At 45.6% G+C, this 27,742-nt stretch overlaps 1 long non-coding RNA gene across 1 annotated transcript; it reads right to left on the bottom strand.

Annotated features, from left to right (window-relative positions):
• Positions 1 to 10,933: 10,933 nt before the first annotated feature.
• Positions 10,934 to 19,060, bottom strand: LOC128341095 (uncharacterized). The gene is made up of 3 exons (XR_008314204.1): positions 19,009 to 19,060; positions 17,791 to 17,967; positions 10,934 to 11,693 (listed from the first exon to the last, which is right to left on the bottom strand). It is a non-coding gene; the product is annotated as an uncharacterized LOC128341095 (long non-coding RNA).
• Between the last annotated feature and the right edge of the window lie 8,682 nt (positions 19,061 to 27,742).

The following is a 27,742-nucleotide window of genomic DNA, read 5'->3' as shown; positions in this document are numbered from 1 at the left end:
CCTGCCACTTCCTCTTCCCTTCTCTTTTCTTCCTTCTCCCTTGCAACATGCAAGCTCCTCTCTCCCTGCACCATGTGTGCAAAGATGCAGCATCCATCTGCATCCAGCTAGATAGATAGATTAGAGATCCTATCTCTTCACTTTCCTGTCTAGAATGGAGTTCTTTAATAAATACTCCTTATATTGATTTGAAACTATGAACTGGCTCCAAGTTATTTTACTCTCAGCATACACGCATGCCTAACCAAATTCCGCTGTGTTGTGCCTCTGTGCACTCTGCTATAATGAAAAGGGGGTTTTCTTACCAGAGAGAATTCCCAACAGCAATTACATTAAATTGATGCAAAACTGATTTGTAAGTTGCCATGAACAATTTTTATAAGAAAGTCAATAAATACACAATGAATAAATACACCAAATAAAGATAATGGTCTTATGCTGACAATAGTCATAAATGTCCAGTACAAAGTGGAGAGCTCACCCCTGCCTCTGTTGCTGCTACCAGTTTATCGTAGTCCTTTGCCTCCAGAAAGGTTAAGAAATGGGAGGGCTGTTCTTGGCCCCGCCCTTTGCTGTTGGCAGTTGTTATTTCCTGTGCCAGCAGCAGAAAAACCATGAACTCACTGGGTGGCCTTAGCAAAATCACTGCCAAACAGCCGCCATCTGCAACATGGAGGGCAGAATAATACTGGCCAGTCTTAGAGACGCTCTGCAATATTTTAAAAAGCATTGCATAAATACTGGGTGTCATTATATGGACTCACTGTGTGGACTTGGGCAAGTCACTTTCTCACAACCTGAGATCTATATCTGTAAAATAAAAATGCTTGTGAGACTTTACACAGCTGATGTGAGAACAGACATGGTAAACTTTACAAAGCACAGTGCAAAGTCAACCTGATATACAAACGGCTTAATCCTTGTAATCTTACAAATGGCTGCACAAAAGCAGCCTTAAGTGAAGAACCACAGCTTGTTACTTGACCTTCTTGGGAAGAATGAAGACAGGACACATTTTCCTAACTAGCAACAATTTTCTTCCATTCTCTCAAGTGTTTGGCCAGCTTTCCATTGAGATGTCAGGGCCCTGCAAGTCAGGTCTGCAAGCATTCAGCTGCAGGGGCCAGGGGCCAGTAGCACGAGCCAGGGCAGGCACAAAGCAGAATCCAGAAACAGCAGTCAAAGGGACCGTCCGTAGTCCAAGGCAGATACGGGGTCAGATCCCAAAGTCAACAATTGTAAGTGCAAAGGGACAGAGTCAGGTGGCACAATCCAACACCGGTGGTCAGGTTTCAAAAGGTAGCAGTCCAGGAAAGGGGAACAGAGACCCAGGAATATCTGATGCAGTTACTCAGTCTGACAAGTGGTTCATGCTGTTATACTGACAAGTTGTTCATACAATTATATAAGGTCAGCCAGGCCTTATATTGTGGCTTCCTACCTGGTATGGCTGGGCTAATGTGCTATAGTACATCTTTCCAGCCATAGTATGGTGGCACTATAAAGCAGCAAGGATCAGATAGCATTTTCAATTATCTGAGAGTTACCTCAATGGTACGGAAATTAACGTGCCTAGACCCTGCTACTAGATTCCCCATTTTGAGTCCACTGACACTTTACAAGAGATACCAAAAATACTACCACCGCATTGTTCATGGTTTTTCATGATCATCCTAATCAGCAGTATGCCAGCATTACTGCTAGTCAATCATGTATTGTGCAGTCAATCTAATGGTGTCTTGGAGTCACATGCCCAGTCAGATTCAACTAGATGCTGATGCCCCTAAGAAAAGCAATTTAGAGTGAAGTCTGTGCTTCCTAGATTGGTCATACTGGTGACCCTAGCCAGTCAAGTATCATACAGTGATGTCACAGAAGGCAAAGGAAGCCTAAGAAAATGCTTCCTTTAAAAAAAACACAACAGTTTAGTCTTCTTTCATAGCAAAATTGCTGAAAACATGAGTGCATTTCAACATTTGTGGAGGGGGGGATTTTTAATCATGCCTCCTCTTTTGTCTTAGTCTTCCTCTATGCAGGCATGTATGAAAGACAGAAGTAGTTACACTTTTCTCTGAAACTGTCCATACCATCTTTTTTCAACTATTCTAGGACAAACAGTCATTATTTAATCCCAAAGGCAGGCACACATCCAGTGGACCAGGCTGAGCACACTGAGTAATAGAGTTGACTGCACTCTCTGTTCTGATTTGTTTGCTTGCTCTCAAATTCTGTTGGAGCTTCTTTCCCATTCAGTTCTTGGCCCAATACCCCTATAGTCCAGGTTGTACAGGAAAGCCTTGCTATCTTGAGCTCTAGTATAGCAGGGCTATGATCTGAGAGCAGATGATGCCAAACCTTGCTGAAGCTAAGTAGGTCTAGGTCTGGTCAGTGCCTGGATGGAAGGCTACCTATGTATGCCATGCTGAGTTCCAGGAAAAGGCAAGATTTTCAAAAGTGGTATATTAATAGCATATGAGAGCTTTGAGGAGCAGGACTGGTCTTTGGTAGCAAGTATGAATTATCATCTTTGCTAAGCAGATTCTACCCTGGTTTGCATTTGGATGCATGCATGCCAACTGCTGTAAGATATTGGGCCAAGGGCTGATTTTTAAGTGATTTTTGAAGTTTATGCATCTTTAAGGTTTTTCTCCATAAAGAAGCATGGAGGTGTCAGCAGCCCCATAACTACACTTGGGGGTTGCTGGGGTGGCCCAGAGCGAGTGGTGGTGTAGTGCACAGAGGGTGCCAACCACCCCCATGGGTTGCTAACCCATGGGGTACTGGGTTTTGTTGTTTCTGAGGTGTTCTGAGTGTAGATTCTCTCGTAGCATATGAGATTTCAATGACAAACCATGAATCTACTCTCATTTGCTACCAAAGAATCTACACTCAGCACACCTTAGAAACTTCAAAAATCACTTAAAAATCAGCCCTTGGCCCAATTCCTTTCAAATAATTCTGATCGCTTCCTTGCTCCCCTTGGGAACTACCACTCACCACACTCCACTCTAGGCCACCCCTTTCCCCCCCAACAAGAAGCTATACATTTGCTGCAATCCTAATTGTTCCCTATGAGGAATTTAAAAATAGTTTTAAAATCACCAATAATTAGAGGAGTGTCCGATTGCCTTGGGGTTTTGTGGGTGGTAGGCATCCCTGGGTGCCTACCACTCACCCCACTCTTGTGCCCCTAGGTGCTCCACAATAGGGGATAATGGGCTGGTCCGGGTCCCATTATACCCTATGAGAAAAATAATTAAAAATATTTCAAATATTCATTTAAAAATGTAGGAGTGTCTGATTGCTTTGGGGTTTGGGTGTTTGTTGGCACCCATGGGTGCTCCACAATAGGTAATAATGGGCTGGTTCAAGTCCCATTATACCCTATGAGAAAAAAATGTACATTTCAAAAATTCATTAAAAATCGTACGAGTGTCCAATTGCTTTGGGGTTTGGTTGGTAGGTACCCATGGGTGCCAGCTACCACCCCACGCACTTTTGGAGGTTTGAACCAGTTCAAAACAGTTCGTATATGAACTGAACCGGGGGGTTCAAGCACAACCAAAACGGAACTTCCCCCTCCTGGTTTGAAACTGGTTCAAATTCGAACCGAACCAGGCAAACTGGTTTTGTGCACATCCCTAGGGACAGATGGACAAAAATTCCTAAGAGTGGGGCCAAAAGAGACCCCAAGATTCCTAAGATGGACAACAAAGCAGAGTATGGGGCAGACATCAAAGCTCTCTTTCTGCTCCTTAAGGAGATGATATTAAAAGGAGATGGTATTAAAAGCCTCAAACAAGGACAAGATGTCATTAAGGCCAAGATGGGGGAGCTCCATGTGGCAGTGGAGAACCTCAATTTCAGAGTGCATGAAGCAGAGGGGCACATTTAAAATACTGAATACAGGCCCAATAACACTGAGGCCTCCCTCCAACAAACTAATCATGAATTAGCGATCTTTAGAGACAAACTAACAGATTTGGAGGGCCATAACCATCAGAATAATTTGCGCTTAGTGGGGGATGAAAGAATGTGGTGGAGAATGAAATATGATAAAGTTTGTGACTACCCTTATACAACAAGTTCTGGACCTCCCACAAAGCCATGATCTTGAGACTGAGCAGCTGCATAGAGCCCTGGGTACTTCTCCAGTTAGAGGTGCTCCTCCAAGGGCCATCTATATTATTAATTCTCCAAGATGAGCCATGCATGGGGACGGGCAGGAGTTTTGCAGGGCGGCTGGAAAGCAGTTTGACAGTTGGCTCGGGGGCGCCATGAAGTGCGTCAGGGAGCTTGGAGGCTGGACAGTTGGCTCTGGGGGCTGTGGCAGGGAGCTCGGTGGCTGTCAGGCGAGCTGATGACAGTCCCTGGCAGTGGCAGGGGGAAGCAAGGACTGCGAGACAGAAATAGAAAGATGGAGGATAGAGAGAGGGGGCTGTGGGGAGAGCGAGCAAGAGAGTTGGGGGGAGAGAGCGAGCAAGACAGTTGGAGGTAGAAAGCGAGTGAGAGAGTTGTGGGGGGAGAGCAAGCGAGAGAGTTGCGGGGGGAGAGAGCTAGATAATTGGGGGGAGTGAGTGAGAGAGTTGCGGGGGCAAGAGCGAGCGAAAGAGTTGCGTGGGTGAGAGCGAGTGAGAGAGTTGTGGGGGCGGTGAAAGCGAGAGAGAGAGCTGTGGGGGAGGCAAGAGCGGGAGAGAGAGTTGCGGGGGAGGCGAGAGCGGGAGAGAGAGTAGAAGTTATACAGTTAAAAACTACAGTTAAACAATTAAAAACCCTGGAGAACCTAACTGAAAGAGAGTTCTCCTGAAGAAATTCAACATTTTTAATGTATGCAACCACGGCGGCCAGGATAGTATATGCACAAAAATTGAAAGACACTAAAATGCCCTCAAAAGAAGACTGGTTGATAAAAATTTTGGAATATGCCAAGATGGCAAAGTTCACAGCACTTATAAGAGATGAAAATTTGGAATGTTTTAAGGAAGATTGGGAACCATTTTTGCTTTACTTAAAGAATTATTTTTCTAATATGGACTTTTCAGTAGGGTTTGAAATATAGTAATAAAAACAGGTTGGGTTGGGTAAAATCGTGTAGTATTGTGGAGTATGTATGTTTTGAATTATTATAGCAATGGTTTATATGTATAGTTATTGTGAACTGCGCAGATAGGCAAGTGGGAAGAATATGAAGAAATTAGATAAATGAATGCAATTTGAATGTAAAAGCTATTGTAAAATCCGATAAAATTTAAAATGCAAAAAAAACCCTGGAGAACCAGGCCAAACACTTACAGCAGTTAAAAACAATTTACAACAAATTAAAAACCCTGAAAGGCCAGGCCAAACAGATAGGTTTTAAGGGCTCTCCTGAAGGCCAGCAATGAATTCAGATTACGGATTTCTGCAGGGAGTGCATTCCACAGCCTCCATGAGGGCAAAATGCATCACTTTGGAGACCCAGCCCAGGCTCTGTAGCAAGATATCTTTCTAGAATGTATGTTGGGTGCTACATTTCTTCTCTGGGTGAAAGTGCAGGGTTCTCTCCCTCTTTAACACTGTCTTTAAAGTGTTAAAGAAAAGAAAGGCGGGAGGGGAGAAAATGAGGACTGTATGCATGTTGGAGGTCCCAAGGGATCATATGATATGAAATGTTTAGATGGCCACAGACTGTGTAAGGATGTAGGAGTGAACAATTTCTATAAAGTGCCTTGGGCAGGGGGCCTGCATTTCAGGACACCCTCTCTCAGGAACTGAAGATAGGAGCTATAATCTCTGCAAAGCGCCTACACCCACAAAGCCCCAAAGAAGCTGCCCTTCTGAGAACGCTATATGTCAGCATTGGTGGCCCAGCTCATGCTGTGCCTTTTGACAACAGCTGCAAGTACAAAAATGACTCTTGTTCTGTTAACTTGCTCTGGCCTTTTGAGAGGGAGGGCGGAATCAGGGGGTACGGAACACTGGGAGGGTGGGAATTGTCTCAGGTTTACAGTTTTGCACTGGATGTAGGCTGGGTTGAACTTGGGAATTGCCTCATAGCTGGCCCTTCTGGGAAGTTTAATGCTGACTCTCTTCCTCTTCTTCTACCTCTGTCTCCTAACTCTCTCCTCCTCCCTGCTACTTTCCACTTCTCTACTCCACTGTACAGAGCGAGTACACTCACTCACTGCTCACTGTGACTCACTGTGAGTGAGTACACACCTTACTCACCACTGCAACTACACCAATAAATGCCAGAACTGCTATCCCAAAATACAAAGCGTTACATGGGTGCTCAATTTTGATGTCTACCAACCTGGTTTTTTTAAACATATTTCTACTGAGTTCTAAAGGTCCAAATTGGGAGGGTCACAGTGACCTCTCACTGAAGTTCTTGAACCGAAGTGCCAAATGACACCTGATCTCTGGTGCCAGATGGAAGGACTCAAGGCTACTTGCATTAATGAACCAATCTGGGCAAGGGTGAGTGAGCAAAAGAGACTGGATGGGTTTAGAATACCAAACACTAGGACAATAGATCTTCGGGTATCAATTTACATCTTTACAATTTCCACTTGGCAGGGCATATGAATTTTGTTACCTGGAATATTAAGGGTCTAGGGATGCTGCAAAAAAAGGAACCAAATTATCAGATATTTTAAAAGACAAAAAGTAGACATGACCTTTTTACAAGAAACACACATGTTAGAAAAAGATATTCACAGACTCAAATGGACCTGGGTGGGCCATGTAATAGGGTCTGGGTCCTCTTCCAAATCAAGTGGTGTGGCAATTTTAGTACATAAGAGCATCGTATTTAACCCCATTAATGTAGAAGCGGATCCCTTAGGAAGATGCATTATTGTGGAAGCCCAGATTGGACCCAAAATCTTCCTATTAGCTAATGTATATGCACCCAATGAGGACTGCCCTTCCTTCTTTGCAGCACTACACTCTAAGCATCTTACAAGGGAGAAGAATAATCTAATCTATGGGGGAGACTTTAACGAGGTCCTGAACCCTCTAATTGATAGAGGCACGGGACAATCCACACTTTCAAAATATCAGGTTCTTTTAAATGGCATAATGGCCTCTACAATGTATAGAGGCTGTTACATCCCAAAGACAGGGATTACACTTTCTTATCAAAAACCAATAAAACAAGCTCAAGGATTGACTTTTGGCTTCTGTCCCCAATTTTGGGGAAACATGTAATTGCATGTGAAATTGGCCCACTAATTATCTCGGATCATGGGCCAGTAGAATTAAAAATATTATTAACAGATACTGGAAATCAGAAGCAGAGACAATGGAAACTAAAAACATGCCTGTTAAAGGACCGCAGGTTTATTACAATGATTGGGTCTGAAATTCAAGAATTCTTGCAGTCTAATAAGACCCCAAGAATTAGCTGTGCACTCCTTTGGGATACTCTCAAGGCATACATATGAGGCAAGATTATCACCTTTGCCACATGTTAAAAAATAATAACAGCAGCTCAGGGCAAACAAGGAATCTGAAGAGAAACTCAAAGCGGCTTGGCTGGAGTATAATGCCAACCCATCCCTTCATACCTATACGAGCCTCCTGAAGTTACAGTATGAAGTAAATCTGATACATGCCAAGCAGGCTGACTTTCTCCTGGCTTGCTCTAGGCAAACATACTGGGAATCAGGAGAAAAAGCAGGCAAGCTTTTGGCCTATAGGATCAAACAAATACAAAACTATTCCCACATAACAGGCATCAAGGACAGTACAGGACATTTACATACAGACAACAAGGCTATTAATTTGGTGTTTGAAAGGTTTTATTCTGCACTATATAACCATGTCCCATCCCATGATAGTGACGGGATCCAGCAATTCCTGGATAAAATCCAGATGCTGACCCTTACCGAATCACAGTCTATACTCCTTGCTGCACCTATCTCCCTAGCTGAAATCCAAGAAGCAATTAAAAACATTAAATCAGGAAAGGCCCCAGGAGAGGATGGCTACCATTTGATGCTACAAAACTTTCTCTGACAAACTAGCCCCACTGTTGGCAGAGGTGGCTATGGAAGCCATGAATACGCATGAGTTGCCACAGATGATGTATAAGGCAAACGTGTCTCTTATATCAAAGCCACAAAGGGATCCACACCAATGTGAAAACTATAGACCAATATCATTATTAATTGTTGATGTCAAAAATTTTGCTACAATTTCGGTAACCCGTCTTAATAGCTGGGTACATAATATTGTACACCCAGAACAGGTTGGCTTTATACTTAGGTGGCAGGGGCAGACAACATACGTGTGGTACACAATCGTACTAATATTACATCCCGGAGGAACGGACAGGCCCTTCTGCTGTCCCTTGATGCAGAGAAGGCCTTTGACAAGGTACAAAGGGACTTTCTCCTAGCAACCCTTGAAAAATTTAAGTTCCCAACTAATTTTCTAAACTGCATACATACTATATATAAAACGCCTACAACAAGGGTTAATACCAATGGCGAGCGCACAGGGCCCATTTCTCTAAAGTGTGGGGTAAGACAGGACTGCCCTTGTCTCCTCTGCTCTTTAACTTGGCCCTCGAACCCTTGGCTTGCCCAGTGAGGCAAGATGGAGGTATTAAGGGGATTGAGGTTAAGGGACAAGAACATAAAGTTGTGCTATTCACTGATGATATCCTGTTCCTTGCAAAACTGCAGGAATCTGTTCCTAAACTTATGGAATTGTTATGCCAGTTTAGGGACCTATCTGGATATAACATTAACTGGTGCAAATCTGAGGCTATGTCCATAGGGAAATTACCTCTTTCTAGCAGGGAAATGCCATGGTCCTTTACATGGAAAATAGACTCCTTGAAATATCTAGGAATTCTGATTACTAAGCAACTTAATCAGATAGCCAAGACTAGTTTAGATAAAATATTCACACAGATTAAGGTTGATCTCTGCTGGGCTGACCTCCCTCTGAGTTTGTGGGGTAAGATAAATGTGATAAAGATGAATGGTATGCCCAGATGTATTTATACTATAAGAGGATTTCCACTCCTTATTTCTCAAAGATACTTCGGAGAAATAGACAAAGTCATGAGGAGGTTTCTCTGAGGAAACAGCAGGCCTCGGATTGCTTATACCAAAATCCAGCTAGTTGAAAACACAGGGGGCTTTAACCTGGTGGACCTTAGATTGTATCATAACACGATTTTAATTGCATGAGCTGAACATTGGCAATCCAGCATGGAAGGGGAAAGGCCAGAATGGGCACAAGTGGGGCTAGTAGAACTGCAGCCCTTAGAAGGCTGGCAAGCACTGGGCTCCAGTTATCTTAAACACCCCCTTTACCATTCTCCTACAATACAAGCAGCCCAACATGCCTGGAAGGAACCAGCAAGACAACTAAACTTTGACCCCTACGCTCACAAGGAAATGACACTGTGGGGAAACCCACACATATAGATAGGTAAACAGCCAATTTTATGGAGGCATTGGGTGGAAAAAGGAATCAGCCGGCTATCACAGTTGATAATCAGGAGGATAACCATAAACCCTTCGCTTCCCTGGAACAGGAGTTCCGCTTACCCCCATCCAGTGCCTGGCAGTATATGCAATCAAAACACAATATATCTGCTCAATTTGGACCCGACGCCCTGGCAGTCCCAGCCAATCCAGATATATTAGTGCATGCCATTAAGATGCCACCTCTTTCAAAACTAAGTAAATATCTGCATGCCTTCATGCATGGAGACATGGACCCTGGCTTAGATATTAAGTAAAATGAAGTGTGCTGTCAAGTCAACTTTGACTCCTGGCTCCCAAGAGTCCTGTGGCTTTCTTTGGTAGAATACAGGAGGGGTTTACCATTGCCTCTTCCTACGCAGTATGAGGTGATGGCCTTTCAGCATCTTCTTATATTGCTGCTTGCTGCCCGATATAGAACCAGCAGGGATTCGAACCAGCAACCTTCTGCTTGTTAGTCAAGCATTTCCCCACAGCACCACTTAAGGTGACTTGGCTTGAATATACTTATGGACAAATGGAACCTGGAACTTACACATAAACTGTCACCAGCACAATGGCAAGTTATTTTAGGTAGTGTTAAATGTCGCTCAATGGATCTTAAATTGTGCCTTATCCAACAGAAGATTATTTTCAGGACATATTGGACCCCTCTACACCTTAAGCAATTAGAAATGGCCTCAAATCGTAATTGCTGGAGATGCAATAATTATCACACCAACTTCGCATATGTTCTGGGACAGTCCCATAGTGCAAGGATTCTGGAGGGAGGTTATTAACACATATTAATTTAGTGATGGATTAACCCCTTGCACTGACGAATCTGAACACAGTACTAAGGTATATCCCAACTGAGTGGGTGGGGATTAAAATCAGGTCCTAAACAATCGCAATGGAGACGCTTACTGGTAGCCAAGAGATTAATACTGCGGCAATGGAAACCTCCCACTCCCCCTAGGAGTGAGGAATGGGTGCATGATCTGCTTGAGTTAGAGGCACATGAAAAAAAATCTGCTTGAGTTAGAGGCACATGAATAAAAATAAATAAACTGGATAAATGGTCGGAAATCTGGGATATCTTTATTGAACTATTCTTAGAACATTTTTAAAAACCCTTCATGATTTACTCACATCTATTGGTGCAACAGTGTGTATCTCCTTTTCTCCATTCTCTTCTGCTCCCCCTCTCCTCCTTTCTCTTTCCCTCTATCTCTCCTTTCTTTTCCCATCTCCCCCCAGCCAGCACAGTGCGCAAAGGCTGTCTAGGGGAGGGGAGGTTGGGCTCAGGGGCAGCACAGGGGGAAGGGGTGGGGGGAGGGGGGAAGATGTATGTAAATACAAAATGTCAAAAAACATTAAATTTTCAATGAACCTGGGTGCAGGCCCCTCAAATACAATGGTATAGATAGAAAATGAACTGCTGTACTTGTGTTCAGTGTCTGAATAACTGTAACCTATGTACAGATCTGTACCTGTGTACACTGTGCACCCGTCGTATGAGTGCTGAACATGAGGCGTGGATAGGGCTAGTGTGGCTAATGAAACAATGCAGCCAACATGGTGGAACAGATTATGAGAGGCCTAATCATCTTCAGATCCTCTGCAGATTCAGAAGTGGTTGTTTTACATATGCAAAAAGCATCCAGGAAGCATCTTGTGTTCTTTATGTCAAAATGTCACAAAAGCAGTCACGGTAAGGATCAAAGACTCCCATAGCGGCCTTCATTATGCAGCATTTCTTCCCCTGGAAGCTTAAATTACGCTGGGGGGATCCTTTATATTTTGATGCTTTAAAAGCAAAAAACAATAACGTGGTCATGAAGCAAAGAAACTTGTCCTACAGAAAATTACTTTTTTTATAAGGGCAAAACAGCCCTTATATTTCATGGTCTAAAACACCTTTATTCAAAGACCAGCTTCAGTTCTGCATCCAAAATCCAGGTCCAAGGTCTACTTCTAAGGGCAGGGAAACAAATCAACATTTGCTTCTTGGAAGATGATTTGTTTGCTTGGGTGCCCCTTAAATGCTGCCAAATATTCTTTCCTATTCTCATGTGCTGTCTTACAGAACGTCAACAAAGTGCCATCTGGCTCTTCTTTCATTCTGTTAGGCCTCCTTTGATCTTACGTAAACTCTGATCAGGAAACGATCTAAAGCTCCTTTCTCCTCTTTAAACATGTGCATAACTTCCATCAATGTCAATGTGCCTGTGGAGAAAGAAATAAAAGCTGTGTAATGTATACTGGACTTTGGCATCTTTGTATGGGGCGGAGAGAAAATGTAAATAGTTCCGTCAAGGAACTTGTATGGTAGAGCTGCAGAGCAAAATGCCCCGCCTGAGTCCCTTCAGGTTCTTTGAGAGCAGGGGGGCTGGGGCATTTCTAGGTGCTTAAAAGATCTGAGTCCCAGGCCCACATAATTAAATACAATCATACCCCTCCGAGGATAATTACATATGTTTTTAAAGTCTCTAATATTATACATTTAGTCTCTAATACTGTAATAAGCACCTATGAAGCTGAAAGCACAGAGAGCTAAGTGAAGGTAGAAGTTCCCTCCCATGAGTTGTGCAGGAGTTTCCACTGCTGCACTTCCTTTCTGGGAGAGGTCATGCAGGAGGGAAGTAGCTGATGACATTCAGGGCTCTGAGCAATTCATGGGGGTCCTGTGCCCTATGGGCCATCCCATAATGATGCCCCAGCGGCCGGGGTAGGCAGCGTTGGCTCTCCAGCTGTTGTTGAACATGATTCCTGCTTCCTCTTCTTCACTGGCTAGTTGTCTAGCTATTTGTCAGAGAATCTGAATGATGTTGCTTATCCAGACTGCTAGCTGATCACAGGATTTCACTTAACCTTCTCAAATGACTATGAAATTTGGCATTGGGTATATTTCACATAAAAGCCTGCATCAGATTTACACCAGTTTAACTGTTGTGGCTTTCTTCAGAGTATAATGGGAATTGTCATTTAGTGAGGGTCCTGGTAGAGTTTAGGGATGTGTGTTGGAGACCCCCCCCCATTGGGGACACACACACCCCGACCCCAACATTAAACCCAGAGCCACCAACCCAGAATTATATGGAACCCAGGCCTGTGTCTGATTCCATTTTATAAGAGTTCAATTAAATGCCTGAACTCGGGGTGAACTGACACCCAGACCTCATGAACTGTTCTGTGAAAGAGGAGGCAATCCAGCATTGTATTGTGAAATGGGCACTCACAGAAACACAAGGGCTAGGCCTGAGCTAATCAATATGCTAAAATGTAACTCACTATCAGATAATGTCTGTGGAAGAGGCCAGGGGCTGATCTCCCCTTTCCTGTTGCAAGAAGTCTATGTTAATCTTTGTCAATGATTGCTCTGCTATGCCCAAAGAGGATTACTCAGTTGTTGTCTATAGGAATTCCACCCTAGAAGAACACTGTAGATTTAGTCCTTTTACTAACACCTCCTGGGACCAGGCCCAAATCTGGGGACAAGAGAAGAGGCGCATTTGCAGCTCAGAGATGCAGATTTGCTTTGATCCCCTCCCCAAGATAGCAGCTAATAGAAGATGGGATTAAGATCTCCCTGGACTGACTGAATAATTAAAAAGACATTATCCAGAAGGTAACAGCAAGTTGTCACCTTTTGGGACCCAGGAAAGATGATGGGAGATCAAAGGAAGATACAACTATAAAGAATGAGGCTTACTGGACAGAGAACTAGCAGTCTTTTGCCTAATAGCAATCTTGTGCCTACAAGCAAGGTCTGCTCATTAGTAATCCAAGAGTTTGCTGCCCAAGCCGCAGGGCTAGAGGCAGGAATTCTTTCCATGGGAGAAGGGACTGTCTGTATGTGACTTCTGCTGCGCAGTAAGAAGTCAAGACTTCCCCAGCCATGGTACCTTCACTTTCTGCCTTGCTCTGAGCAAACTGTCTGCTTGACCACCAGAAGCCAGACCACTGCTCCCAAGTTGCTGTTCCCAGCTACAGCCTCTCTCCTTCAGCTGAAAGATCCACCGTTCTCAAGCCTCTGATCCTGGTAATATGCTGCCTTCACAAGCCTTGGATCCCTCTTCCCTCCTTCCTACTAATCACTGCTACCCCCTTCCTAAGCCCCCCCTTCCTTCTTTTTTCTCTGCTTCTCTCTAAATGTTTTATTTCGGATTTGTTAGATTATTAGATATCTGTAATTACTGATTGCACACAAATATGTTAGTTAGGCACATTACACTACACCTTGAATCGGAAACATGTTTTTAATGTGGGTTATTTAATCCTGATGAGCAACTTTTTATAATAAAGCCCATTGAACTTTCTGAGTGTATCTCTCTCTATCTCTGTTTGCGCGCCCAGATCCTATATGTTCACCATCTCCAAGAACCAATTCAGTTTGTGTATGATGTGACTTTGCCTCTTTCCCTCTGAGCATGTACAGAGTGCAAAACCAGGTGTAGTTCACAACATGTGCACAAACCGGCAGGTGGCTGGTTTGGTGGGGGGTTACCTTTAAGGAGCAGGGAGGGCTCTTACCCACCTCCCACCCCCATCATACTTCCCCCACTGGTGCTGTGCCAAAAATCACTGGTGCGGGGTGGCAGCATACCCTCTTGCCACCCCGGTCTGATGCTGACTGGGGCAGCAAGAAGGTACATTGCTGGCCTGCGCCAGTGATTTTTGGCATAGTGCCTGCGGGGGAAATGCAGCCGTGAGGGGAAAGAGCACCCTCCCTGCTCCTTAAGGGTAACCTCCCACCGCCGCTGGGTCGGTTCAGAGGTCCGGAAAAGGATCTCCGAACTGGTTCATGCACATCCCTAGTAGAGATCCCTAACCCCCCTCATATAGAGTCACCATGGTTCTTTAAGGAAAACCAGTTTGTCTGTGGTGTAGACATTTCCACTGAATTCACTTTGCACACTTTTCTTTTCCTTCCCCAGTTTTCTGGGCCCAGTTGAGGGGAAAAATCATCTAGTTCAGTGTTTCTCAATGATTTTCGAGTCATGAACTGGTGCATTCTTCGTGTGCAGTTTCCTGGACCAGCAGTTAGTAAAGGGGTCAACCCCCTTGCCCCCACCCCTACCCCCACTGATGTCATGCGCAAAGGGGGCGGGGCCCAGGGTCCATGGAGCCCAGGCAAGCTCTCCAGAGCTCATTTCTAGGCAGGCAGCCCTCGCTGCTGCATAACGTTCATTTCGCTTCCTCGAAATGAACGTTATCCAGCAGCGAGGGCTGCCTGCCTAGAAATGAGCTCTGGAGAGCTCCCGGCGGCAGCCCCTGCCAGCCCAAAATTGTTTGGGGGTGTGATTTTTATTAGTGATGCCTCATGGACTGATACCCAATGCCTCACGGACTGACACTGGTTTGCGGACCGGCAGTTGAGCAACACTGATCTAGCTGGCCCTGAGCTCTTGAAAAGTCTGTCAAACTGCAATAGACTTGATAGAATTAATATTTACAAGTCTAGATCAAGCAGTCAGCAAAAGAGTCCAGCCAGATCAATGAGGAGTTACATTATATCTCCAGCATGTCTTCCAGCAGGACCCCAATAGGATTCCTTATTGGATTTTACATCTGTCAACTTTTGACAAAAGAGCATAACAGTTATTTCTAATGAAGAAAAAGATATTTGGACTAGACTATCTTTTTGAACACATAGGGGTCTTTGTATCCCTTTGTATCTTTGTATATTCACAGATCTTTGTATCTGTGAAAGTTATCAAATGACATGATGATGGATACTTAAATATACCTGCTTGTCATCTAGTGTGCCAGTCTTAGTATGATGACCCTAGGACAATTATAAAGAGGCAATAAGCCAATGTTTTAAGATGCCTCCATTAGTTTAAAAGTTGAAAAGCTATGAGTAAATTATGCAGTTTATCCCATATGAGTGCTAATAAAATCCTTATTCTATACCACTACTTCATGTGTTTCAGTATTGGTGGGGGGGTACTGAGGGTCCCCCTGCCGTCCTTGCATCCATAAAGCCAGGTGCTTTACTCACGATGAGTCTAACCAGAATTCAGAGAGGGAAAGAAAACTAATAAATCCAAGACACCTTTTAAAAGGACTTTAAATTGCTGTTCAGTATATAAAAATGTCACAGCTTGATAGGTGATGTCTTGCGGCTTTCCAAGGATGTGGGCACAGTTTTTTAAAGCAGGCATGTCATTATGCGCCATGGAGTATATTTGCAGACAGGCTGCAAGGTCCCTGCCACTTTTTTGCCTGTTAAAACTTACAACTGCAACATTGGCACGCTTATTTTGGCATTTGTAAAACCATTTGCCAGTCTAAATGGGCAGAGGAAGCAGCGTAAATGCTCTAGCTTCCATGAATCAATGAGGCCTTAAAAAGAGAGCGAGAGACAGATTCAAATGCAAACAGTTCAGACAAACATTGGTTAGGGCCTATTTAACTAAGAGCAATGCCTGCAAACTGATGTGTGAGCTCTAGCAGAAGATTGAATGTGCTCTAATGTGCACACACAGAACCTGCACAAACACCCACCTTTTTCATCAACTCTGTGGAGAGAGGTAGTCACACATGGAAAAGAATGTGCATCCAGAGCTGCCAGTCTATCTAAGTGAACGGGGGAGTTCGTTTCTGCAGGATCTCATACATCTGTCAAAATTTCCCAGGAACACTTCTCCTTGTTCCAGCTGTGAACTATACATCATCCACCCTGGTCTGGCAGTAAGACCTGTGGGCTGGGCAGGTCCAAGCCGTAGTGTGTGTATGAAGACACATATGCAGACAAGATCTCCTGTATTCAGGCTGACTTGGATTCCACTATTTCTGCAGGGTCTGTAAGGGAGGTATCCAGCAATCCCTCTTGCAGTATTAGGTTGGATCAGTTTCAATTTGTGTGTCCTGAAGATGTGGACAAGCTGCTTGGGGCGGTGTAGCCTACCACTTGTTCTCTGGATCCTTGCCCAACTTGGTTGCTTCTGTCTAGCAGGGAGATTGTTGGAGGGGGCTTGGTTAATATCATAAATGCATCGCTGAGGGAGGGTAGGATGCCTTCTTGTTTGAAGGAGCCAATAGTCAAACCTCTTCTTAAGAAGCCTTCCCTGGACCCTTAGCAATGAATAGTTATAGGCCAATCTCCAATCTCCCATGGTGATTGAGAGGGTGGTGGCCAACCACCTCCAGGCAGTTTTGGAGGAAACTGATCATCTAGACCAGGGATCCTCAACGTTGGGCCCCCAGATGTTCTTGGACTTCAGCTCCCATAATCCCCAGCCAAAGGCCACTGGGCCTGGGGATTATGGGAGCTGAAGTCCAAGAACATCTGGGGGCCCAGCGTTGAGGATCCCTGGTATTCTAGACCCATTTCAAATGGGTTTAGAGCTGGCTATAGTGTCGAGGCTGCCTTGGTCGGCCGATGGATAACCTCTACCAGGAAATCAACAGAGAGAATGTGACTCCACTGATTCTTTTGGATCTCTCGGTGGCGTTAGATACCATCTACCACGGTATCCTTCTAGATCGCCTGGGGGAGTTGGGGATAGGGGGCGCTGCTTTGCAGTGGTCCCACTCCTATCTTTCAGGTGGATTCCAGATGGTGGAGCTTGGTGACAGTTGCTTCTCAAAACGGAAGCTGTTATATGGAGTCCCTCAGGGCTCCATTCTGTCATCTATGCTTTTTAATATCTACATGAAACCACTGGGTAAGGTCATTAGGAGGTTTGGTGTTGGGCATTATCAGTATGCTGATGATACCCAAATCTACTTCTCCTTTTCATCTGCATCATCAGGAAATGGTGTTCATTCCCTAAATCATTCATTCCCTATCATTCCCATCATCAGGAAATGGTGTTCATTCCCTACAGGCAGTAAAGGGCTGGATGAGGGATAACAAATTGAAACTGAATCCAAGAAAGATGGAGGTGCTCATTGTAGGGGTTCAGAATCTGAGGGATGAGTTAGAGCTCCCTGTGCTGAATGGGCTTACACTCCCCTGGAAGGAGCAGGTATGGAGCTTGGGAGTACTCTTGGACCCAGAACTCACCCTGATATCTCAGGTGGAGGCCAGGAGTGCTTTCTATCAGCTTCGGCTGATTCAACAGCTGTGTCCATTCCTTGAAGAGGACGACCTCAAAACAGTGGTGCACCAGCTGGTAACCTCCAGGCTTGACTACTGCAATGTGCTCTATGTGGGGCTGCCTTTGTATGTAATTCAGAAACTTCCATTAGTTCAAAATGCGGCAGACAGATTGGTCTCTGGTGCAACCTGGAGAGACCATATTATGCCTGTTTTGAAACAATTGCACTGACTGCCAATATGTTTCCGGGCAAAATACAAATTGCTGGTTATTACCTTTAAAGCGCTAGACAGCTTAGGTCCAGGTTATCTTAGAGAGTGTCTTCTTCTGCATGATCCTCACCGCATGTTGTTCATCTGAGGAGGTCCATCTCCAGCTACCACTGGTGCATCTGGCAGCGACTCAGAGGTAGGCATTCTCCGTAGCCGCTCCTGGGCTGTGGAATGCACTCCCTGCAGAAATCCATAATTTGAATTTATTATTGGCCTACAGGAGAGCCCTCAAAACCTATCTGTTTGGCCTGGCCTTCCAGGGTTTTTTAATTGTTGTTAGTGGTTTTAATGTTGTAACTTAGGCACTTTCTAGATTAGACCCTGCAACGGTGTTACGTCGTATCTCGGAAGTGTGCTTCCATACTTCCTGTGTTGTGACACCACAGTCCCTATGAGAACAGCAGGGTGCCATTAAAATTTCAATGCCTTGTTTCGCTGAGAATTCAGGAGCTAGGATGTCATATATCCAGCATAAGAAAGTTGCTGGTTTTTTGGGTGGTTAGTTTCCATGAGACTACTCCCCCTGCAGTTACGTTTCGAATGCAACTTGCCTGAACAGAGGCATTTTGCTGCTCTTGAGCAGCTAGTCCGGTTTTTAAACTGTTTTGAATGTTTTAATTGTTATTGTTTTATGGGGTTTTAGAATCTCTGCTTTTAACCGTTAATTGATTTTAATTATTTGTTTTAATGAAACCCGCCCTAAGCCATTTTGGAAGGGCGGTATAGAAATTGAACACATACATACATACATATGTAAGAGTATCAAATAAATTAAGAATCTGACATAAAATAACTTAAGAATTCCCTTGCTGGTATAGACCAAAAGTTCATTTAGTTCAGTGGCCCACCAGTTACCTCTGGGAACCTCCCAAACAGGACATGATAGTCATTGTTTCTTGTTTGTTCTCCACAATGCCGGATTAACGTAGTAGCAAATGTAGCATTTGCTACGGGCCCCGCTTTTTGAGGGCCCTGCATGCCCGGCTTGAACTGCCCCTCTTCTTTCTGCTTTATACTACTCATGCAGCCTCTCTCCTCACTGCCTGGTGCTGCTGCCCATTCTCTCCCGAGTCCCGAGTTGGCTGTCACCCAATTCCAATTGGCTGCCTGCCTGCCACAGGCAACCCGCCCTGCATGCGCTCCCTCCCTCCTCATGCCTGAGGGGCCCACGCAACCTCCTATATTATTCAGTGATGCCGATGCCGACCGACGCACGCTTACTTGACACGCATAGCTGCTCCCCGGGCCTTCTCTCTCACGAGCACGACTCCACGCTTCTGTGTATTTCACAAAGAAAGCGTGTCACTGACTGTCTACCCGCAGCGCCCCCCTCCCCGCCGCCACCATTTCCTGCAGGGTATGCTGCTGCCTGTGTGCTGAACCGAACCCACTAACCCCCACCAAACAAATCTAAAGAGCCGGGGCTGCTGCCAGGCATGCCAGATATATGTGGGAAAACTTAAAGAGCTTGCACTGCTGAGAAGTGGGCTCAGCCCTCCGGCTCCTGCCGCGGTGACTCCTGCCCGCATACAGATTATTAAACACAAAAGAGGGGTAGGGGACATTTTACAAAGTTGTTTGCAAAGGTCAATTTTGGGTTATTATTAGTTGCAAACTTTTTTCTGCCCATTAGATTAGTGCTCTGCTTAACTTGGGTCAAACCAGGATGCCTCACCCACTGTTTTACCTGCTCTCTCCCTGCCACTGTCTTATGTTTGCCAGGATTGTTTCACAGCACAAAAAGCATTGGCCTCAGGGCTGATACAACAGTGGTTTTGTTTGCTTGCAATGTCAAGGCATAAATAATGCTAACAATTGTATTCAATGATGGGGAAATGTCTAAAAATGATAGACTTTCAACCATATGCCATACAACCTCTCTATCAGTCTGTGTGTGAACAGGACACGTTTAAATTGTAGTTTTCTTACTTTTGACATTTGAAATTGATGCCTACATGTAAGTAATAGTATTACTGAAGTGTCAGACATTTGTCGTATTATCTGGCTGTATAGCAAATGAAAAAAATGAAGTACTTTACTATGCAAGTAAATAATTTATGTTTCAATATTTATGTGCATTTTTGAAATTTGGGGCCCCTTCATAACATATGCTACAGGCCCCGCACTAGTTTAATCCAGCCCTGGTTCTCCGAGGTGCCTTTATAAGATTTATTATCAGAGGTAATATGGAGGTTCCATTCTTAATCAGCCTGGCCAGTACCTTCTGACTGATCTGCCCTCCACGAATTTGTCTAATTCACCCAGAGAGATCCGTTCCCACAGATGATTAGAGTGACACGGATCCTTCCCTTCTTGTGCTCCTGGCCAACTGCCGTGCGTTTTTGGACAGCCGTAAACGCCGAGGAGAAGGCGAGAGACGCTCTGCCTCTGCCTCTCTGTGGAACAAGCCCGGCTAGCCGGACGTTCCCAAACAACCATGTTCAGTTGGGAACAGGAAATATCAGAGAAGCTGAGAGCATCTCTCCCTATGTTGGTGGCGTTTAAAGCCGTTCGAAGTATCTAGCGCGCTTGCGCGGCTTATCTTCTCCTAGCCTCTTCTCTCCCACCAGCCCCCGCCCGCCCCAAGACTGTACTATACGGCGTGTGTTTGCAAGACTGTCTCTCCGAGTAGACGGCACTTTCAGCTCTCCAACTCAGTCTTCTTCTTCCCCCAGCAGGGGGCTAACATGCCCTTTCAAGACAGCCTTCCGGAGAGACTGTCTCCTTCACACTTACTGAACATTTTATTCTGGCAGAAACGTCTCCTTTGCACGTGTCCGGTAAGCCAGTGACAGCTTTTGCAACGTGCTGGTGCGGAAACAGAATGCGCTGCACCACATCTAATTGAACCGAAGCGTTTCACAGAAGTCTCCACGCGGGTGTTTAATTGCCCTCGCATGGAGATCATTCGCAGAAGTCTGCTCGGCTCCTCGGCGCACACACATCCCCTCCTTCATCTCCCCACCCTCCATCGAAAAACCCACATAATGCCGGCCCAGTTGCCAAGCCCCGTGCGTCCTCCTTCAGCAGCACCCAGATGGAAAGGAAACAGGCAGCTCATTTCCAAGTGATATCAAGTCATTCGCTTTCATCTATTGGCTCGTGCGCCTCAGAGAAAGGATGGGCACCCTCGATGCGGTTCAAGGGAAATCCTGCGGTCTGGATGACTGCATAGACACTTGATTTTGGCGAGCGTTAAAAATAAAAATAAAAATCTTTCCAGATGATACAAACATGTCTCCGTGCCCCTAGACCCAAATGGAGCACCGGTGGGAAGGAGAAAAATAACTTCTGCCGCATGTTGAAGGGGTGGGGTGGGGATTTGTTTGGCTGCTCTGAGAGACCAGATGAGTTTCCCTCCAGGCTGTGAGTGGATGTATACATATGGTATTGTATTGTATTGTACATGGTAAATACTTCTTTGTCTGTCTTAACATGAATCTGATGAAGTAGGCTGTTCCCAAGCTCTCCCCACCATAAACTTGTAATCACAAACTCAGTCATCTCATCTCATCAGCTACAATTCAGGGAAAGCTTCATTTCCGGTGAGTTCCACTTAAAATTCGCTATTCCACTGAAATCCCTGGGTCATATTTCCAAGTACTGTGCGGGGCCACACGTGTAAACGGCCACCTCATTTTTCGTTCCGCCCAGTCCTAACCAGAGCTACTGGGAAGTTATTTCGGACAGCTCATGCCACGCGATCATAAGTATAAGAAGTTATATAAGCCGCTTTGAAAACATTTGGTGTTTTGTTTTGTTTTTTGAGAAGCAGTTGAGAAGCAGTCCCCCATTCACAAACACAGTAATTGCATGTAGGACTGCAGTTAAATACCACGAGCCCATGTATATTAGTCCCATAAAATTCAAGGGGGCTCCCTCCCAGTTATAAACGTTCTGGGATTGTAGGATTGATATAGGATAACATTCAGTGCAGCAAGCCCCATTGAGCTCAGTGAGGCTTACCTTTGTGTAACTCTGCTTAGGACTCTGTGTAACTGTGCATATCAAGTGTGTTTAGGTGCCAGCGTTAGGGTGGAAGGAATCCATGTTCCGCGGAAGTCAGGTGTAAAGTGTGCATTGATGTTATTCCTGGATAAACAGCAATGGACTGACATGCAGTTCTCGCTGCATTGGCCTATGTCGTCTGAACGGGTAAGCAGGCTGGCGTCTTATTAAGCGCTCTGTCTTACATCCCAAGTCCTTACTAAGCTCACAGGTACGTGGTGGAAGTAAATGTCGCCAGCAGCTTCGATAAGCTCAGGATCTTGCGCAGGACACTCGGTTCCCTCCACAACTCTCAGCTGCTTAAGCTTGCTGCTCAAAAATTTGAGCAGCAAATTTGGAAAAGCTGCTTAAATTTGCCACAAGCCGGTGTCGCCCAAGAAGAACATGAATGCGACTGTGAGTGGGAGATGCTCCTGCCTATTAGCGACTTCCACCCTGTTCCTGCGCACGTTTTCCTGGCGCCTACCACATACACAGAATCTTATCATCCCTGAGACAATTTTCCGCTTCTTTGGCCATTCCCCAACCTCTGGTCTGAGAGCCGAATAGCATTAGACTTGCCGTTTGAAAGTGAATAATACTCGTCCTACACACGTGTACTTCGAAACCATTCAAATTGACGGCAGGTGCTACTAATCCAATGATCGCAGGACGTGGGTAAAACAGCAGATAAATAGATTGTTGCTGTTGTTGTTAGTCCGGCGCGTTCCTTATCAGTTTTATCGAGCTAGGAGTGTGCTAGGCGCTCAGAAGTAAAGTTCTGCTGAAAATTCACATTTTCTTTCTTGCTCAGTGGGACCCAAAGCCTGCAGGTCTAGGCACACTCACGTGGGCAGTGAGCCCCACTGAACTCAGTGCGTCTTCCGTCTATTCCAGGTAACAATGCTCAAGCGCATTCGGAACTATTTTTACTTCTGAGATGCTCTTACAGCCTGACCCTAAACATGTTTCCTTGGAAGTAACGGACACAAACAAATCTAGGATTAAGGTGTCAGTTCGCTTGGGAATATATTGAGGCTGGACGTACACGACAACTTTACCTCCAGCTAACTCGCTGGAATTTGGGGTCGATTTGGAGATTAAATATATCTCCAAATATTTGGAGATTTGGTAAAATATCGGAGTTGATGAAAGCCCTGAATAAGCAGAAGTAGAAAACGGTGTGGAGGAACCAGAGCCAACTGAACAAGAGATGATATCACAATTTAGAGTAGGCACATCCAGCTCTTCCCATGTATTTTTACAGGTTCAAAAGAAAATAGCCACTGATTTCTTTACTCAGGGCGGGTATGGAGGAGCATTGTCTGAATATCGTTTTAATTGAAGTGCGGTTTTAGACCGATATAATATCCCTCCGCCTCAAACGCAGATATCTTGTCTCTCTCACACGCAGTCACGGACACGCACGCATACTGCCTGGATGGACTGGGAAAGAACTGTTTAATTTTAATCAATATTAGCAACAATAACCATCCCTAAGAACACGCCACTCTTTCCAGGGAGGGAGGAGCGGTTCTTCCCTCGCTTCAGGGGCTGCTCTTCCTCCCGCAACCCCGTGCACAGTGAAACTGGATAGTCCCAGCAGCGGCAGTTCAGGTAGGACGTGGAAAAGATGCTGAAAAGCTCCAGGCGTGAAGGCGCCTTGCCTTTTGCCTCTTCAGAGGCGATCTGGCCGGCGAGATCGGCTCTTCAGGGCGTCCAGGCAAACGGAAAGAAAGCCCAGGGCAGAGGTTGGAGAGCGGGTCGACAGGGCCGGGACAGGAGGCCCTCCTTGCGCTAGAAAAAAGCCTCGGCTTGGACCGAGAGCACCTCTTCCCCTTGCTCGAAGAAGTGCGCGCAAGGATTTCGCCCCATGTGGCATGACAGCAGCAGCTGCTCCGGCCCAGAAAAGGGCCTGGGCGGGTGTCGAGAGTCAAACGCTTTCCTTCTCTAAAAGAGTCGCTTCGGCGTTTGTTGTTGTTGTTGTTGTTTGAGGAAAGATTCTGATCCTTAAGTTGCCCAAAGAAGAGCCCAAGCCGGACAAGAATCCAGGTTCTTCTGCCGAGTTTCAAGGTCGTAGCCGGCCCAGCGCAGTTCCGGCCGGCCCAGCGGTCCATTGAAAAGCACACGAGTCCGCTTGGACTTCGCTTCCCTTTAGGTCGGCCAGCGGAGGGGATCTGGCACGCAGCCGTCCACGGCACGATCCTCTGAGGCATCCCCTTCCGAAGGAGCCCTTGGGCTCCGAAAGGTCTCCTCTAGAGTCTCGAGGGCCAACCGGCTGAGCCACTCGTAGGCTCGCAGCAATAGTCCCGCAGTTCGTCAGGTTTAGGGCTTGGAAGTTTACCTGTCTCTCTCTCGCAGCTGCTACGAGGAGCGTTAAAGGGGGGCGGGGGTAATGTTTCAGGGAAGTGATCTCCAAAGTGGATCAGGAGCCTGGGCGCGATCCGAGAAAACCCTGGGCGCGATCCGAGCCCGACTTAAGCACTGCTAGGTTGCTTTGACTTTATTTTATCATGTTTATATACCGCCTGGTGTGTGCACCTCTAGGCGGTGAGGTCGCTAAATTTTCACGACTTTAGGCGCCTGCTTAACCCCTCCACTGAAACCAAGCGCTTCAAAGGTGTTTTGACTGGCGCATGCCTTGGGTTTCTTTTGGTGTGAAAATGACCCCGAAAATTTCCACCTGCCTATTTACTGTCACAGCCAGTCATATTAAAAGAACCACTCTGCATCATTGCCAGCCTGGAAGCTCAGTTAAACTTGTCACTTGTCACTTGCTGGATTAGGGGGTTGATGCGCCTCTTTTATACCTCTCATTAGATACAATATATGTATTACTCAGTTTATTACATATATTATATTCAGGTTGTGCTATATGGGTTGATATAATTATATTCAGGTTATGATATATCGAATAACTTGGGGCGGGGGTGGAACCTGTATCTCCCGTTCTAATGCTTCAAGAAGAGTTCTTGTATTAGCTGGAGCAAATAAATGTAGCATAAACATCCCAATCCACAACTCACTCTTGTGATATTTATCAGTCCGCCTCCAAAAGGTACAGCCCGAATAGTGTGGATTGGTTTATGAATCGATTAAGATCCAAATGTTCTGTCCTGGACGCAGGGATGGGGCCAGGAGTTGCCTCTCTGGCCTAATGTATCCGATTTTCTATTTTTACCTATGATTCCCTCCATCAGCCGAATACTCAGGTTTAAACTGAACTCCGCAGAATTATTATTATTACTTGTGACTATTACATGCATCCAAGTAATAAGGCAGAGCACTGGGTCCAAAAGGTGGTTTCATAAACTCTTTCTTGACCTCGGGCCTCCGGCGCTGCGTTTTCCAATTTTCAAAGCCGTGGGCACGATCCAGACAAATTAAAGGACTTTTAAGTCCCATGGATTTCAGCTCAAGAACCAGGCACAGACACATAACAACGCAATCCTATACACCTTGGAAGACAGTCATACGAATTTAAAGTAAAGTTTCTCAGTGGAGTCGGCGCCGACCACAGAATCATGTGGTTTTCTTTGGCAGAAAGGACTAGGAGTTTACCATTGCCATCTCCCGCAGTGTGAGATGATGACTTCCAGCATCTTCTTATATCACTGCTGCCCGATATAGGTGTTTCCCTATAGTCTGGGAAACAGACCAGCAGGGATTCAAACCGGCAACCTCTTGCTCTCTAGGCAAGTTACTTCCCTGCTGCACCATTAGATGGCTCCCAAATAAATTGGGAGTAAACCAAATAAATGTGCACACAGGATTGAGCTGTAGGACTATAATCCTATGCACCCACTTACTTGGGAGTGGCCCGTGATAAAACTCTGTGGAGTTTCTTACTCCCGAATAATCCTGCATAGGACTGCACTGCCTCTCTCACACACTGAAATAAACGGGGCTTTAAAAGGGCTTAATTTTGCCCTGAACCTGGGATGGTTCCTATAGCTAGCTACTGGAAGGATCCCCCCGCCCCGCCCCGGTCACTCGCTGCCTTTTGCAAATGCCTTCTTAGCCAATAGATGGCACCCAGTGACCATAGGCATTTGGCAAAGCCAGAACTGAACACTTCCCGCCTCGCTTCCCGTCCACGCATTTTCTTGCTTCTTTGAACCTCGGATGGTTGTTTTTCCTGACTTTGCCGCGCTCTCAACGACTCCTAGCTTCGACTTCGCTTGCTGTGTCGCGCGGGGGCTCCAGCAAGCCCAGGTATCTTTCCAGGAAGGTATATTGCAAAAATTAACATTACAGATGTCAGACACACTGCGAAGCTTATAAAAACGCGTTTACAATGGTTACTTTAAAAACGAAATTTATAACTTTCATATGGACCTTTCTGGTGCAATATGCAACCTCCATATGTTTCCTAGTTCCATAATTCAGTTCTTCTATTTTTTTCCTCTCCTCCTGGACAGCTGAAGCAGGTAGAGCTTCTTAAAGTATATTTCATGTAATATGAGAACCCGTTTTGCTTGAAGACGGAGGTTTCCATTAAAACGCGCGCGCGCGCACACCCCAGCCATGCACAGAAAGGACACACATTTCCCTGGCTTCCAAACGCGCCACTTAAATCCGAGCCGTGTGAAGGGCGAGTGAGGAGGTGGACTCGCAGGGGCAGGGGCTGGGGCAGCGGGCAGGACCCTCAACAAGCGACACAATACATCAGCATCTCCACATAGCGCTTCTGCGCTAAACGAGAGTGACTCTAAAGATCGTCGCAAAGGTTTCCGTTTCCCTGTTAACAAACTAACACGATCTGCCTCTCTGCTTTGCGTATTGAATCTATCGAAAAGAGAATACCGCCAGTAAAGGCGTTGTGACCTTAGTTTCATGTTGAGGTTTTTCTTTTTGCTTTCAAGGCACAGCGCTTCCTACATCCCCCGATCCTGAATACACCGGCGAAATCCATTTCATTCGGAGTCTACTGTTAAGGGAAGGAAGACTGACTCAGAATAATATTAGAAGCAGAAATTGTAGTTGTAGGAGCAGCAGCATTTATGTAGGGCCAGCTATATACTCGTCACTTACAACCGTTCTTAACCTTGGGTCTCAGATTAGTTGGACTACAACTCCCATCATCCCCAGCCACAATGGCAAATAACTGGATTCTCCCCCCCCCCAGGGAAAATGTTTGTTCTCAAACCAGTCCTTCGGCCATTGTGGCTGTGATGATTGGAAGAAAGAAGGCCATTGTGGCTACGGATAATGGGAGTTGTAGTCCAACAATTGCTGGGGACTAAAGGTTGATAATCCCTGCTTTACAGAGTATGAAGAGGTTAGGCTCTCAAGTGATATTTTATTTTAAAGCGTTTATAAATGCTTTAGCATTGCCCCATACACTGTGTGGATGCGGAAACATCCCCCACCCCCCAGTGAATTTTGGCTAAGACGACATTTGAATCAGAAACTTTCCACTGCTCACGTTCCTAGTCACTTAGTCATTCTTAGTCACTGCATTGCCAAATGTCTTTGTAGTAACTGTGCGTATCGTTGCAGCCATAACCTTCCTAAAGGTTCGGCCGCGTCCTAAACCTAATTATTTGGACCTAATAGCCCATCTCCACGCATATGGACTCGGAAATAAATCCTAAGAAGTTCAGTAGCGTTTACTCTCGAGTAGGTGTGGGGCTTCCCCTGCAATCCAGCCTTCCGGAAATCTGTAGGGTAGGCTGCCCACTCATCAGAAGCAGCAGCAGGCCTCCTCGGAATCCTCGCGAACTTGCGGTGGAGATCAGGAGGGCTGCGGAAATATCCGGAAAGCAACCCCTTAGTAAGGACACATTGGCATAACAAGGCCAACTACACGGATTGAATAGTCAAGGGGACCTCCGCCTCATCCTAGTTTCGGAGTCCTCGTTCCAGTTCATCTGATAGGAGGCGAGAGGCTGGGCCCTCCCTGAATGTTCCTGGTATTGGTATTCATTAAAGGTTTGAAACCAGGAAATGCAAACCGGACCCCCCA

This window comes from Hemicordylus capensis, chromosome 1, assembly GCF_027244095.1.
Source record: "Hemicordylus capensis ecotype Gifberg chromosome 1, rHemCap1.1.pri, whole genome shotgun sequence".
In the NCBI taxonomy this organism is placed as follows: domain Eukaryota; kingdom Metazoa; phylum Chordata; class Lepidosauria; order Squamata; family Cordylidae; genus Hemicordylus; species Hemicordylus capensis.
This window is presented reverse-complemented; position numbering and strand designations above follow the sequence as displayed.